This window comes from Lissotriton vulgaris, chromosome 4_1, assembly GCF_964263255.1.
Source record: "Lissotriton vulgaris chromosome 4_1, aLisVul1.2, whole genome shotgun sequence".
Lineage (NCBI taxonomy): Eukaryota > Metazoa > Chordata > Amphibia > Caudata > Salamandridae > Lissotriton > Lissotriton vulgaris.
Window position 1 is genome coordinate 511,011,386 of NC_141691.1, and position 16,474 is coordinate 511,027,859.

The following is a 16,474-nucleotide window of genomic DNA, read 5'->3' on the forward strand; positions in this document are numbered from 1 at the left end:
GGGGTAGATTACTGTAAATAAGGTCCTGGCAATGGTGGGGAGAAACTCAAGTTGGGCAGCATAAAATAAATAAAGCCAGCATATAGTGAAATTCATTCCTAGTTCAGCTTTCTAAATGTCCCCAAGATGTGTTTAGCACAGCTTTCTGTTAGGCTTTGACCTATAAAACGTGCCCTCACAATAGCTGAATGCTTAAGAGCTATTTCGCTGTGCAATTCAGTTACAATTTCCATAGAACAAGCTTATGTGTTAAATAAAATATGTAATTTGATATCTCTACCTGGAAAATGTGTTCAAAATTATTTCATACTTCATTTTTTAAATTCAATGGTGAAATCAGATTTTCGATAACTTGAGAGTAAAAGTAATCTTAAAAAAATATACTTCGGGGGCCTGAGCCAAAGCTGACTTACGCCGATCATCTTACCTCCAGGTCTGGAATAATTTAGAATCTTTGGCTGGTCTAGTTACCCAACCCTGCTGAGGGGATAATGACTTGCCTCTGAGCCCGAAATGAAGGGCCCATAGCTAGGGACCCCCAGAGTCACTGTATGCCTGCCTTTTCAACCACCATGAAGGGCACTATCCCATTGTCGGGAATAGGAGTCAGACTGCCCCAACTGATGGGATCCTTGATCCTGTTGGATGCAGTGGTCTTCCCCCACAGGCCGAAATACGACCCCTTGCATCCTAATACAGCAGTTTGATCCAATGGGCAGGATGGCGGTCCCATTGCCATCATAATCAAGCCCATAGTTGGATTGGGAGGCAGAAATAATATTTAAAATAAACAAAAAAGGGGCCAAAATGCAACCCTGCCTTACACCTCGCTTTATGTCCACAAAGCAGGAAACTAAGATCATGGGAAAATCTGACTTGTGCCCTGGTTGCTTAATGAAGTCTTTCTAGGAAAGCCACAATGTTGTCATCTACCCCCATAGCCAGCATGGATTGCCAGAGTTTACCCCTATTCATGCAGTCAAACGCGGAAGAGAAATCCATAAATGCTAAATAGATAGTACAAGGGCGTGCAAGAGCACACATGTTTACGATCATGGACAGGTTAAGGCATTGGTTCGTAGTAGATCTTTCGGGACGAAGCCTGTACCTGATATCTGATAAGATGACGTGCTCTTCTGTCCAGGTTGTCAACCTTTCCAGAAGCACGCAGAATCTTGCTGCTGCATTCAAAACTGCAACAAGGACGGGAGCCCAGAGTGTTGGGTTTGATTTATCAAGGTCAGCTGGTATACCATCTGGTCCTAGAGCTTTATTACTGGATAATCCCATAATACCTTTTTTGATCTCAAGGGAGGTAAAAACCAAAACCGAATCTGCCACCAACCTTGGTAGTGAAGATGTCAACTCAGAGGGCACTCAAATATAGCTTTGTAAAGGCCTACCCACTCTTCCTCTGTTATATTAGCAGCTACCACTCTCCCGTCCTCAGAATTTAAGAAAGGAATATTAATTCTATACCAAAATCTCGAACTATCCTTTATGGTGCTTGCGTTGATGTTGTCCCTCCATATTTCATCTTTTAAAGCCATTTTTCGTCTTACAAGTTCTAACTTGTACTCCCTAGGGAAAGAGCTAACCTGTATAGTGTCCCTGGGGCATTTTCTAAGTAACTCCCGCAGCTTCCTAGTCACCTTTGAGCAGAGGGAGTCAAACCATCTAGGAGATTGACTGACAGATGACCTCACTGGGGCGCTTAAGAACTTATTTATTTTATCTGAGATGGTGTTAAAGGCGCCTATGTCTTCCTTTGGTGCTGAGGTTACGGAGCAGCACTTAGCCAACTCATTGGTGCATTAAGACGTCAAATATTCATAGAATACATCTGGAACTATCTCAAGACCATTTAAGCCGCCTCCCACCATCCGTTGGTCTTACTGCCCTGCTTTCTACAGCCCCCCCTAAATTCCATATTGGGTCCCTGAAATTGTACACATATGGGTTTATGATCACTAAAAACGCTTGCTTGTATCGCAAATCCCACAATTAGCTCTAATATGGGTGAGGTTACCAGGATAAAACCTATAAACAACCCAGCGCTCCTGCCTTTAAAAGAAGGGATGACTCCTTTACTGCATGGGCTGGATAAACTCATGAGGGACACCAAAAACAAATTCATGGAGTAGATCATTCAGTGTCTCCCCCTGAGTAGAGTGTTCAAAGTGAATATCCTGAGCACAGGGACACCCCATCTCGAATACCAGAGCTAACCTAGGGTCACCACATGTATGAATACTAAAGTCCCCAGCAATCACAAGGTCTCCAAAGGTCATGTTCATATGTTCCCTTACAAAAGAGCTTAGTAGAGTTATATTAATTACTTCATTGTTACATGATAATGAATTATAAAAATTTTATGAGGCCCAACTTACGAGACCCCCTATAAAATACCAATGCCTGTATGCAAGGGTTTTCTTTGGACCCAACCTTTAAACTGCATTCAATTGCTAGGGAGATATAAATTGTGAGGCCACCAATAGGTCTTCCCCCATGTGAAGAAATGCCGGGACTGAAAATGATTTGTAGCCCTCCAGTGGTGGGGTGTTTCCGGTTAGCCTTGTTTCCTGTAAATAAATTATACTAAATTGTTCAAAATAAACAATCCATAATGGGTCAGTAAACTTGCTAGCAATGTTCCAGGATAAAAAAATTCTTTTACTAGTGTCTACTGTCCTGATACTCGAAAGTGGGATTTCCTGCGAGTTAGCTAGATTAAATTTGTTCAGGGAATCATGCCCATTCAGTCAATCATATGCAGCAAAAGTTGCCAAAGCTGTAAAGCGGTTGGCCAGCTCAAGAGTTGTAGGAGGTGGCAGCTCCTGCCAGTCGTGTCCAGAAGTATTCAATTGATAAGATTCTGAAACCCAGTTTAGAGTTGGGTTCATCGCTAGTGGATGCTGAGGTATATGGCAGCTAGATGGGCCTTTAGAAGTGGTCACCAAATGAGGTAAGGCAATGATAGACGTCTTAGGGTTTTGAGAGGGATTATTAACAGAGGAAAACAAAATCCTTTTGGCGAGAGGGGGATTGGTTAAAGTTGATGATAATACAATTGCTGTTAAATGATTTACGTCAATCTTTCCACCCAGTTAACCCTACGCACCATATTTATATTGTTAGCTGTCCTTGCTCCCAGTACCGTGTTTCAGGATAGCCAAAGTAGAACCTTGTTTTTCAGTTGGGTATATTCTTCTCTTGTCCCCTGGGGGAGAGTTGGTACATTCCCCAATACCACCACATATGGAGTTGACTCCGGTGGTAGATGAATATCGGGCAGATTATTTGTTAGATTTTCCAAGGGCCGTTAACCTTGCTTCTTTCTAGGTGATGCTCCTCATGTACATTTATCTCCTGGACTGATTGGGAGTAAAAGCTCAAATTTCCGTTAGCATCCAAAGTCATGCCTGAAGCCATGTTCATATACTAGGAGTACAGAGGGGTTTACAGGACTAGGTCGCCCTCCACTCAAGCAATCAAGAAACACAATGACCTAGTCCACAAGGCAATCGTTTTATGTATATCTGTGGGTATAAATGGATATGTCTAGAGATCATTCCAAACACACCTTTGAATTTAACAATAGGTGTCTTACTCCAGATACTTGCCAGAAAATTATAAAAGTAGCCAGTCTCTGATACATCTAACTTTAGACAACACAGGACAAACATTCAGAAGAGAGACGACATATGAAAAAATGTGTGAGTAGCTAGAAGACACCTCACGGGCGCACCACCATTGGGGCCCCTGGTTGGTACTCACCAGGGTGGCCCTGTTCTCATCATTGGTATCAACTAGCTTAACGTAAACGTGACCGACTCCCAAAAGTAAAAGACAGTGAATGGTGCAGTGTACACAAACTTATATGTGACAAGGACTAACAACGTTCAACATATAACAAAACAAATACTGAGCGCACAAGAATAAGGACCTTTTTATTTGTACTCGCTTCTCTCTTTGTTTTATTTATGTGTTTACTGTTAGCGGACAGGAGAATACAAATAAAAAGGTCCTTATTCTTGTGCGCTCAGTATTTGTGTTGTCTAAAGTTAGATGTATCAGAGACTGGCTACTTTTATAATTTTCTGGCAAGTATCTGGAGTAAGACACCTATTGTTATATTCAAAGGTGTGTTTGGAATGATCTCTAGACATATCCATTTATACCCACAGATATACATAAAACGATTGCCTTGTGGACTAGGTCATTGTGTTTCTTGAATGCCTGAAGCCATGCCAGGATGAAGTGTGGATGGGGGTAGGGTCGATTGGGGTTGAACTGGGTTACTTGAGGAATTTAAAGAGCGGGTAGGGAGTCCTTGGATACGGCATTTGGGGGTTCAAATATTGGGCCCTCCACAGTCGAGGGGGTCATCGCACAGCTAGCGTTATCTGTGTCACCTCCCAGCAATGGTTTTCTACTGAGCTTGGAGATGCTGCTTTCAATCAAAGACAAAGCGATACCAAAGGCGATGATGGACGGAGAATTTGAGAAAATCAAACACTCACCCCCCAGTCAACTGATCTGGGTTTGATCCATCACCATTCTTTAGCTCACTCCACTATCCCAGTTCAGACATGGCCATATGCAAATCAGTCTGACCCTGTGCCTAATGGGAACAGTCCAGCCCGAACTGCCAAGCCATGTTTTCCCTGGACCGGAAACACGCATCCTGGGACCGGTTTCAGATTCATAATCCTCATCAGCCAGGCTATCTTGAATCCAGCAGTAGAGTGAGCAAGGGACCCACGTCTGGGCATACCCTGCCGATTTAGGGAGAACAAAGAGATACCAAAGGGGATGATGGACGGAGCGTTTGAGCAAATCAAAAACTCACCCCCGGTCAACTGATCTGGGTTTAATCCATCGCCAATCTTTAGCTCACTCCACCACCCCAGTTCAGACATGGCCATATGAAAATCAGTCTGACCCTGTGCCTCATGGGAACAGTCCAGCCAGAACTGCCAAGCCATGTCTTCCCTGGACTGAAAACAAGCATCCTGGGACCAGTTTCGGATTCTTAATCCTCATCAGCCAGGCTATCTTGAATGCGGTGGTAGAGTGAGCAGGGCACCCACGTCTGGGCATACCCTGCCTACTTAGGGCGAACAAAGCAAAACCAAAGGGGATGATGGACGGAGCGTTTGAGCAAATAAAACACTCACCCCCAGTCAACTGATCTGGGTTTAATCCATCACCATTCTTTAGCCACATCGATGCTAGTGTTATTTTTCTCCTGTGCTGGATCTTCTCATTTTCCCATTGTTCATGATGAGCTCAGCTCGTCATGAGTGTATGGAGGTGTACACCATGACGAGCTGAGCTCGTCATGAGCGTCCAAGGAGTTAAGTCACTTCACCAACCCAGTTGGTATCGCTTCAATCAAAGACAGCCGTTGTATGATTTGGCCAAGCTTTGGTATCCAGAATGTCTTTAAGGGAATTATGCATGGATTCTAAAAAGGACGTCATGTCTCCTTTAATCAGCTCTTGCCTGGCAGATATGTTCTTACTTATCGTTTCGGCTCTCAGTCTTTTTGCCTTCCCCACAGGTATCTGGCATTTTCCTTTCACCCCTAGACCTTGATTAGCATGCTCTACACCTCTTGGCCTCCCTCGAGTAATTGGTCTGTTGTTTGATGAAATAGAGCATGAATATTATTTACGGGCTCCATTTGCCCGATTTTTTGATCCTGGCAAAAGGGTATGCCCAGCCCAGCCTCATCCAGGCGTGGGAGAGGGACATCTATGACAGGGTCCGCAAAGGCTCCTGGGACAAGTAGTCCATGTCCCCTCTCCCTCTGGAAACAAACAGTAAACACAAACAGCAGTGGTAGCAGGCTTCTTTACTTTAGTATAGCTGGCTAGGTATGGTCTCTGTACCATGTTCTGGGATCCCACCTATAGTTGTCGGTGTCTTCCTGTATCATTAACTGTTTAGTTCCACTGGCTCGCTATTGACTGTCTGGCAGCCTCTGCTAATCATCCTTTGGTCTGCTCTCCTCTATGAATTCTTTAATATATCTATACATATATATATTTTTTAAAGTAATTTTTGAAGATATTTATGTTCTACGATGTGCTTTACAATGCACTTTTTATCTCCTTGCAGATTTCTCTTATGTAAGGGCGTTTGTGTGGTCTATCTTTTTAACTGTTATTGGTCCTGGTGTGGGTTGGATCCTTTCCCTTTTGGGTGTGACATTGTTTCATGTGTTGTCACCACCCAAATTCCTTTCCATTCCCATTCTCATTCCTCAGGTAAATTTTTTTCTGTCACCTTTTTAGGATATGTACTGCTTCTTCTTTTGGCTTCCCTTTCCTCTTCCTTACCTTCCTTTTTTGCATTCCCTAGTTCTACTTGTTCTCTCTTTGCTACACTTCTGATTTTCTTTCCCTTTACTACTTCGTTCATTTCTGTAGCTTTTCTTCTGGTCTTTCCTTTTGCATGTAAATGACCTCAAGCAAGTTAACTGTTTCCTACTAGTTATAATACCATATAATTTCATGGAATATTAAAGGATCTATTAACCCTGCTAAAAGACAAAGGATATTGTCCCATTTGGGTAAAGCTAACCCTGACTTACTGCTTCTTCAAGAGACCCACCTTACTGAATTAGTTTCTTTATAATTCAAGCAAAACTGGGTGGGGAATGTATTTCTTTCCACATCACTGCATAAAAAGAATGGTGTTGGTATATTGTGCAGAAAATCAATCAATAATGCCAGGCAGACCAACCCCGGTACTACTTGTTAACTTCTACGCACCCCCAAAGGTGAAAGAGAAGCAAGTCGCATTGGATCAGCTAGTATCCACAATCATGGATACTCTAAACAATTACCCATCCTGGGAAATCATCGTAACGGGTGATTTTAATTCAAACTTAATCTATACGCCTGAGGATGATGAGATAATAGCAGCTGACAACGAATTTTGGAACGTTAAAACCCAAACTCAGCTGCAAACAGAGCGATCCGATCCAATTGGGCGAAAACTGGTAACAAGCCTGGAATTCCTCGGGCTGCGGTTCCTTAATGGGAGAATCGAAGGTGACAATCCGCCGCAGCACACCCACCTAGGAACCTTGACTGCCTCAAGGCTAGATTACACAGCAGTCTCTCTTCCACTATTGCCATTTGTCCAGCAATTTTCTATAGAATACACTTCAAAAAGCGATCACTCATATCAGCACACTTATTTCAATTTAAAACTAACTAAATGCCACAGTTACAACATAGTGGGAGATAACATTGTGACCACTAACTTGAAACGACTTAACTGGACAACGGCCAACATCGACGTACTGCAGGCAAATGTGCAGAGACTAAAAATAGAAAGTGAGGTAACAACAGGTACCCAAATACAAAAATGGGAGAGCTTTACGGGAAAGTTAATAGCAACAACGTCCGCCCCAAATAATCCACATCCTCTCACTAACAAAAATTCTCTGCCAAAGAACCTGGTAAAACTCAAAATAGAGATAAGGAGAAACGCCAGAGCACTAAAAAAGACAACTACGTCGTCCAAAGACTGGATCCAAAGTCAAAACCTCAAGAAAGAATACAAAAAGAAAATGTGGGAATACAAAAGATCTCTGAAGGATGACCTCTGGGCAAAACTACTCTGCTCCGCCAAGAACACCAACTCAAACGCATTTTGGAGGATTATTAACAGCTTAAATCACCCTTCAAATCCAATATCATCCAATGTCCAAGAAGCGGACTGGGTTGCGTTATTAACAGAGAGGTTCGCAGAGATAACACTTGACCAGCATAACCCGGGAGCAATCCAACAAATTACCAACGAAGTGTCCCAAAAAAGAAAAGAAGGAAGCATCACTCCCAGGCTTCCCCGCGACGTGGTTAGCCTATGGGAGAAGAAGGACGCAACAAATAAGGTCAAACAAACATGGTATAGTGAAGAGGACATAAGAAGAATCATAAGGAAGTCACGTGGCAACGGAGCACCAGGGCCGAATGGGATCCCTCTAATAGTTTACAAAACTGATCCGGACTTTTGGTGCAGAAAATTAAAAATATTATTTGAAGAAATAATAGGTGAAAAACAAATACCATCCAGTTGGAAGGGCTCCATAATTTCACCCATCTTTAAAGGAGGAGACAGAACATCCCCAGCTAATTACAGACTGATTGCCCTCCTAGATGTGGAGGCAAAGTACTTTGCATTCCTCGCCCTGGAAGATCTAATAAATTGGTCCGACGTCACAAAGAGAATACCACTGAACCAAACAGGCTTCAGGAAAGGAACTGGGACACTAACTAACATTATGTCTCTCTCAGTGCTAGCCGACAAATATCTTCGGAGAAAACAGCCTCTTCATCTATGTTTTATTGACTTAAAGGCAGCATTCGATAGTGTGGATCGGAACATCTTATGGAGGAAATTGTGCAGCTGGAACATTCCGGATAAAATCCTGAGAGGGATCTTACTCCTTTACTCCAATACTTGGATGGAAGTTAAATTGGGGAGTGGAACACGGCTCTCAAGAAAAATCAACACCAGTAAAGGCCTCAAGCAGGGCTGTGTACTAGCCCCCCATCTTTTTAACCTTTTTATGGCAGACCTAACATCAAGTCTAAATAAGATCCCATCTCATCCACCTAAACTTGGCTCCCTTCCTCTAACTCATCTATCCTATGCAGACGACGTGGTATTGTTGAATCTAACGAAGATTGGCATTCAAAGGTTACTAGTAGGGCTGGCAGAATTTATAACAAATAACAACCTGGAGATAAACACAACAAAAACAAAAACAATGCTTATCACCAGGCGGCGGACAGCCAGTACAAACATCTACCTGGAGGGAACAAAGCTAGAGGCCGTGTCCAACTTCAAGTACTTGGGCTTCTACTTCGATAATCGGCAAAGCCATCAGCAGCAAATGTCGTACATCACTCAGAGATCAAATTCACTCTCATTTGCTTTTAGATCTTTGGCCAAAAAGCTCACGGGGCCATCATATAAACCTTTACTGGCAACAATAAAAGCAAAGGTTCTACCAACCCTCTCATACGGCAGTGTAGGATTGCATGGGAAAGATGCGGATCTGCTTAACAAAATGCAGACAGCCATCTTCAAATCTACCTTCCAAATACAACAGGGAGCCTCACCAGCTCAGACAAGGTTAGAATTTGGAACAGTAAATGAAACAGTGGGAAGAAAGTATGCAAGTATTAAGTACTGGTATACACTGAAACAGAACACGTCAGCCTCGGAATTGCACCAAGCACTATGGGAAGAAATTAGATCTGACACTAAATCCCCATACAACCAGTATCTTGAAAACTCCATAACTGAGACTGGAACAAGAAAACTCTGGGAACTAAACCTGCCTTACCCGGCGTTCAAACAGGCTATAAACAAGTCAACAAAATTCCACTCTCTCTTACTTGATAAAGCCACGTTTACCAACAGAAAACACGCATGGATGGTAATATCAAATTACAAAACACTTGTGGCAGCCCCATACTTAACAATTACATTTCCAGCTCATAGAAAACAGAAATTAATGGGACTCCGTTTGGGGAAATTCCCATCGATTATGGACCAACCAACCTGGGTGCATAATGGACCAAAAACCTGCAGACTATGCGGGAGGAGCAACGAGGACTTTATTCATCTTGTCTGCATCTGCCCGAATCTAGCTCAAGCTCGAAGCTCTCTGTTAAAAAAGTCTATGAACGAGCGGGGTATAAGAACGTGCAGATCTGCAATTATGGCAACCTTGAACCCAGCAGACACGCGATTGAACTGCCTATTACTAAAGTTCCTTGCAGCCCACTCCCAAGCGCTAAAACACACCACGGCACCCTGTCAACAAAAGGATAACACAACTGTGGTAGCTCGGGCAGAGAGCTCTCCGGAACATAAAAGAGGAAAAAATCAAGAACTTCAGAACTAAGCTAGACAGACTGCATTTTTATTACACTTCATTCGATTTTAAATAACAAACTCGGTTTTAGACGGAGAGTGTTATAGAATATATTAACAGAGATTGTACATATATGTTAAGAAATTTTAAACACATTAGTCGATTCCTTTAAAATGTATTGTTGTGGTTTTAATTAACTGAAACAATAAAAATCTTTCATTTCATTTCATTTCATTTCAATCAATTTTACACTTTTTTAGCAGGAAATGGATGATACAGGTAGATACATTATTGTTTCTTGTCTTATTGATAATGTCCCCCTTATAGTATTAAATGCATATGCCCCTACTGTTCCCGATCCCACTGTTTTGCCTTCTATTGCAGAGAAATGCACACAATATCATTACTCATATGTTATTTTGGAAGGTGATTGCAAACAAATTATGGCCCCCTTTTTGTAAAGATGTTATTCGACTCAATTTGTATCCCAAAGAATGCATAAACAATTTCACAAAGCCATTGGTAAAGGTACATTGGTAGACTCTTGGAGGCTCTTTAACCATCTTATGCGGGATTACACCTATTACTCACCCTCTCATGGTACACTTTAACATTTTGATCACATTTTTCTTCCTGAATCTTTCTCACAACATACCACACAATCCTAACCCCCTATTATAATTTCTGACCATGCTATGGCTTTTACAGGCTTGGATTTGGTTCCTTCTTATCCCCCCTCACAAAGATGGCTGTTCTCATTTGCAAGATGTTCAGTTTTCTAGTTCCTTTGTTTCTTTTAGTTCTGAATTCTTTTGATTTAATGATAACGCTTTGGTTTCTCTTTCTTTATTATGGGATACGTTTAAAGCATCTGCCAGGATTTTATGTTAAATTATGTTTCTAGGAATCAAAGGAGTTCTCTAAGGAGCATTCAGCCCTACTTTCCTCAATAAAATGTATGCAACAAAAGCATTTCTCTACTAAGTTGCCCTCGGATCCTCACAACTTAATTCAGAAAAAAACTACTGTTTAACTCTATTTCTACTAATGAGGAAAATTGTATTCTCCTACGGTAAAATGCACATTATTATGGAGGGGGAAACAATGCAGGTAGACTGTTAGCAAATATTAAAGGTCAGAAAAGAGCAATAATTTATTGATTTTGTCACAAACATTCATGGTGGTTCTATTACAAATCATAATGATATTTTAGAATAATTTGTCAGATGTTATACGTCTCTGTATACCCTGGAGTCACATATTCAGTCCACCAATATTGTAGATTATGAAGGTCAATTTTCACATACCACATCCCTGATGTGGACTTTTAGTCCTTAGAAAACGATATCACCCTTGAAAAAATCTAGAGTGTGTTACATTCAATAAACACACCAGGGCCTGATGGCTTTACAGTGCAATATGCTCTTACCATATTTTTTTTGTTTATTTTCCAATTTTGTTGATTCCTCTTATAAGTCTGGTACTTTTCAGGAAGCTATTGTATGTCTAATTCCTAAAGAATGTAAAGATCCACATGACTGTACGAATTACAGACCTATCTGTTTGTTAAATGTTGATTATAAGGATTTTGCAAAGCTGCTGGCTCTTCATTTGGAGTCCTTCCTCCCATTTCTTATTGGGAAAGAAAAATCAGGTTTTATTAAAGGCAGATTTATTTCGGACAATTCTTGCTTACTGTTCAACGTTCTTAGCAAGGCTCCTCTGTTTAAATCCTCGCTTACAGCCATATTAATAGATGTTGAAAAGGCCTTTGATAGGATTAGTTGAGGGTTTATGCTCATATCCTTATCCTGGCGAGGCTTTGGGCCTAAACTTATTGTTCTTATTTCCCTCTTGTATCATTCACGTAAAGCATCCATTATGGTTAATGGAATACTCTCTTCATATGTCTCTCTCTATAGAGGAGTGTGACAAGGGTGCACATTCTCCCCCTTATTATTTGTATTGGCGCTAGAACCTTTTCTTTCATTAATTCATCTTAACCCATTGATCTCTAGTTTTGCCAAAGGTGATCCTCATTTGATGTTTGCTGCATATGCAGATGATATCCTTTTGTTCATCTCCTCTCCTGAACGTTTCTCTTTTGACTGAGATTTCTCTTTTCTCTGAGATATCTGGATACAAATTATATAAAGATAAAACAGAAATTCTTCCTCTCAATAAATATACTTTTAGTCAACCTAATCAAATAATTGGTTTTCAGTGGTCAGCTTTGGCCAAAATTAAATATTTAGGTATAAGGGTTAAAAATTCATTTGCTGAGACTATTAGAGTAAATTTTAAAGAGCTCAACATGAAAGTTGATAGTCTCCTCTCTTCTTGGAATCCATTAGTTCTTTCTTGGTGAGGACGTCTAGATGTGATTAAGATGGGGTTTCCCTATTTTGTTATATCTCCTTTCTTTGTTATCATTTCATATACCAAAATATTTATTTTAAAAAGGTAATTTATTACTTCTTTCCTTTTCATAGCAGAGAAAGAACTTGTGTGTTGCTCTTTCAACTTTGCAAAAATCGAAAGCTGCTGTGTGAGTTCATTTCCCAGATTTTCATTATTATCTTAGAGCATATACTTTGAGACAAGTTATCCTCTGGATTTCTGATGTAATTTCACAGCTTTCTCCTTTGTGGTTAGAGTTTGAGAGAGTTTTCACTAAGCCCTTTTTTAAGGAGGTTTTGTCTATTTCTACTGTAAAATCTACAGACTGTTTTGCTGCTTAAATCAATTTTCTTTTACCAAACTTGACTCCTTCCGTATTTCATGAGCTGCCAATATGGTACAATTATTTAATTCAGCGTTAATAATATACCTCTTTTTGAAGTTATTGGAAGGATAAAGGTCTTATGTGGGTTTATCAACTCTTTTCTAAAAATGCTCTGATTTATTTTTCCCAATTCTGTGACATTTACCATTGCTCCAAGTTGTTCTATTCTCGCTCTCAATTATTGATGAATGTGGTGCTTCATAGATACTTTTCCCTCCAGAATTCTTCTCCTAGTCTAGTTCCTCTTTCTTCAGGATTTAATGAGTTCCTCAAAACAGGTCCTAAAGCAGCGGGAATCTCTAAATGTCTCTTGTTGCACGACCCTACTTGAGCCAAATCCAAGGTTGAACTTTTACGGGAAGAAGATTTGGGGGCAAGTTGGCAAGTTCCATTTTGGAACAAAATTTGGGCCATTATTTCTAAAATTTCCAGATCATTTAGTATTACTCAATCCCTCTTTTTTATTTACCACAGATTATATTATACTCCTACACAATGTTTTTGGTTTCCTCAGATGTTTCTGTAAAATGTTGGTCTTGTGATTTTCCTCAAGAACATCTTATACATATGTTTTTTAGGTGTCCTGATACCCTTTACTTTTGGCACAGGGTTTATTCGCAAGTTCAAAAGATCTTTCACATGCATCTCTCCTTGAATATTCTTCATGTATTTGTCGGTACATTATCTCAGTCCTTTTTGCCCTTATTTCCCACTGAAAAATTATTGAACATTTTATTGGCCATTGTATTTCAGTAAATCATCTTTAACTAGAAATATTCTGCTAAAGTATCATATAGGTGTTGTGGGATTCTTTATTTTCACATCAGAAATTGGATACTATGTATATTCTGTCTCTCATAATACCTCTAGATTAAGGCTGCCTCTTATGGTATTTCTTAATCAAATTGATGATACTGTATCATATAATATTCCGACACTGTCTGAAAATGTTCAGCCTAAGTGATTATTTTTTTCTCAGTCTTCTTTCATATTTGAATGAAATGGTGTTGTTTTTTTAGTGCATATAGTAGCTATGCTTATTTAGATTGACATTGTTGAAAGTCTGTATTTTTCATGCTATTGTAATTATAGCTAAGCGTTCTCCCTATCCCTTAACTCCCTCCCTTTTATTCTTTCCTGTCTATTGCTCCCTTCACGATTTAAAAAGACTTTATTATTTTATATAAAATGTATTATTAGTATTTGCTTGCTATTTTACCATTTGTTCTCTGAGAACATTATGTATAGTTGTTATAAATAAAGTATTTTTGAACATAAAAATTCAGTGCCTGGTGGGTCAATGGTGGGGTGTATTATATAGGATAGGGTGTGATCGAGTGTTGCTATGTGTACACACTGCTCTAGTCCATCCACTTCACATTCTCCTACTGCCTCAGGAAGACAAAGGAATCGGGCAAGTATCACACATGGTTCTCTCCTCAACCTGTACCAAGAGATGCTGGGAAAAGCCCTTTTCTGCCCCAATATCCCCATTCGCCCACCTCAACATTCAGCCCACTGCCCCCTTCGGAGAAGGTGCGGAATCTGGGAATTATGTTTAATAACAAGCTATCCCTTGAATCAGAAGTGAATACAACCGTGGGAAGTACTTCCGATCCTGCCAGCTCAAGCTCGAACATTTTTCTCTGCAGCACCTTAAAACAGTGCAGGAGTTGGGGGTACAGCGTTTGTCAGTAAACAAGAGGTAAGAGCGCGGGTAACAAAGAATGTGCAGTTGCACGAGAGCTGTGGGGTGGGTAAAGAGAATGAGCGAGGGGGCTAATTTAAAGGAGGTGGGAAGAGGGTGGGTTAAAAAAAATGTAAGGCAGGAGGCTAACACGCAAAGATTGTCAAAAGGTTCCATTCCATTTCAGCGTGTTCACTCCGCACAGCTTTCTCCAATAACCTCTAATTGGAGTAGCACGTGCAATGCTCAAGCTCAAAGCACAAGCTGGAGGCAGTCTCCATGGCGCATCACAGCAGCCAGTGGCGTGGGCTTGAGCGCATCAGATTAAATACGCAGTAAGTACACGTCTCCAGTATTTGCAGCCCTATCTTTCAGTTTTTATATTCTATTTTGAAACACGATCAACTCTGTGGAAAAGCGATTGTTGTGGGTAATATATGGAGTGTGGGCATGAAATGAAAACAATCAAGATTGAAATGCATGCAGGCATGGGGAGATTATGTAAACAAGCACAGTGCAAGCGCTGTGCAGGCATAACATTAAAAAAGTTTCACAAAGTCAGACGAAAATAGTATTACAGCCTTGGGACACTGATAAGAAGAACACACGAAGAACAACAGGAAATGGTGTACAACAACCAATGGAAAAAGAGGAAAATAAGTGGAAAGCACACAGACCAATGAAAAGTAAGGGCGGGGTGTAAGCCCCTGTTTATATTAAATACAATAGATTTCCCAAATAAAAAAAAGGAGCAAAATCTTCTCAGTGCACTTTAGTAAGGAAATGGACAAAGAATGCTGGATAAGAAGGTAATATGAATTTTGTAAGTGCAGGAAAAAATATTTTTTCATTTTCTCAAACAGTTTGAAAATGTACTGCTCATGACTCGTGGCAAGGCCTGTGGATCAAATGTACTTTCTTTCTGTGATTGCTGTCCAATTTATGCCTGAGTAATTTGCAAGTATAAATCATCAAAATGTATTTGATTTAGAAATACATTATTAAGGGCCTGATTATGAGTTTGGCTGTGTGGGTGTGGGCGGAATGCCGCTGCCCCACTCCCACACCACTAAACACTACTGACGGCTGCCTGCCAGATTACAAATTGTAATCTGGGCGGGCACTCCTGTGGCCCACGGTGTTGCCTTTGAAAGGCTCATAGGAGAGATTTAGAAAGGCAGTGCCAATGGAAAGCCACATCACATTCCAATACACAGCATGGACTATAAAGTCCATACTGTGCTGGGACAGGGGCTGCATGCAGACAGGGGGGCAGACATTTTCCCCCCTACATGCATCCGAAAGGCCCGAGGCAACAGGAGGGCCCGATAGAGCCCCCTTTGTTGACTCTCACCATGATGAAAAGGGTGGCTTACAGCCAACTCATAATATGCTTGACAGTAAAGCAGAGTCACCACCAAGCATATTGCGGTCTCAGACCGCCGCCTCAGCATCTGGGTTTGCGGATCCCTGGTGGTTGCAGCAGTCCTGATGCGGTCCGGCCTCAATAGTTGTAATACGGCAGTCAGACCACTAGTGCGGCGGTCCACAACTGCCACCACAACTCCACCATAGGGTTTGGCAGGCTTATGGGCAACCAAACTTGAAATTAGGCTGTAAGTTTTGCTGGGGCCTTTATGCAAGTAGTAAGTCACCTCAAATTACGCTGAATGTAAGTGAAATGCCAGAATTGGCTCTTTACAGATCCACAAAATATCTGGCAAAAAGCATCCAAGTGAAGAAGGCAAAATGTTTTTCTAATGATCATGTTGCATTACATCATGTGTGCAATTCAAACATGAGAACTGAACACAGCATCGTAACCTGCAACACTGTTCTCTACCAGTGCAAACCACCAAACGCTGCCAAATTCTGGTGGACAATTGCAGTTAAAAAAGATTGCAGCAGTCTGGAGTTTAGGAGGAAGATTAAGGCGGGAGGTTTGAATCTAGGAGTAGTTTTGTGGCTAAATTTCTATGAGGTCTTTTCTTTCTTCCTTATCTGTCTCACACATCCACTCTCCACCATGTAATTGGCTCATCTCTCTCACTCTTACTGCAAGATTGTGATAGAGAAATCGTGTTTATTTTGAGCA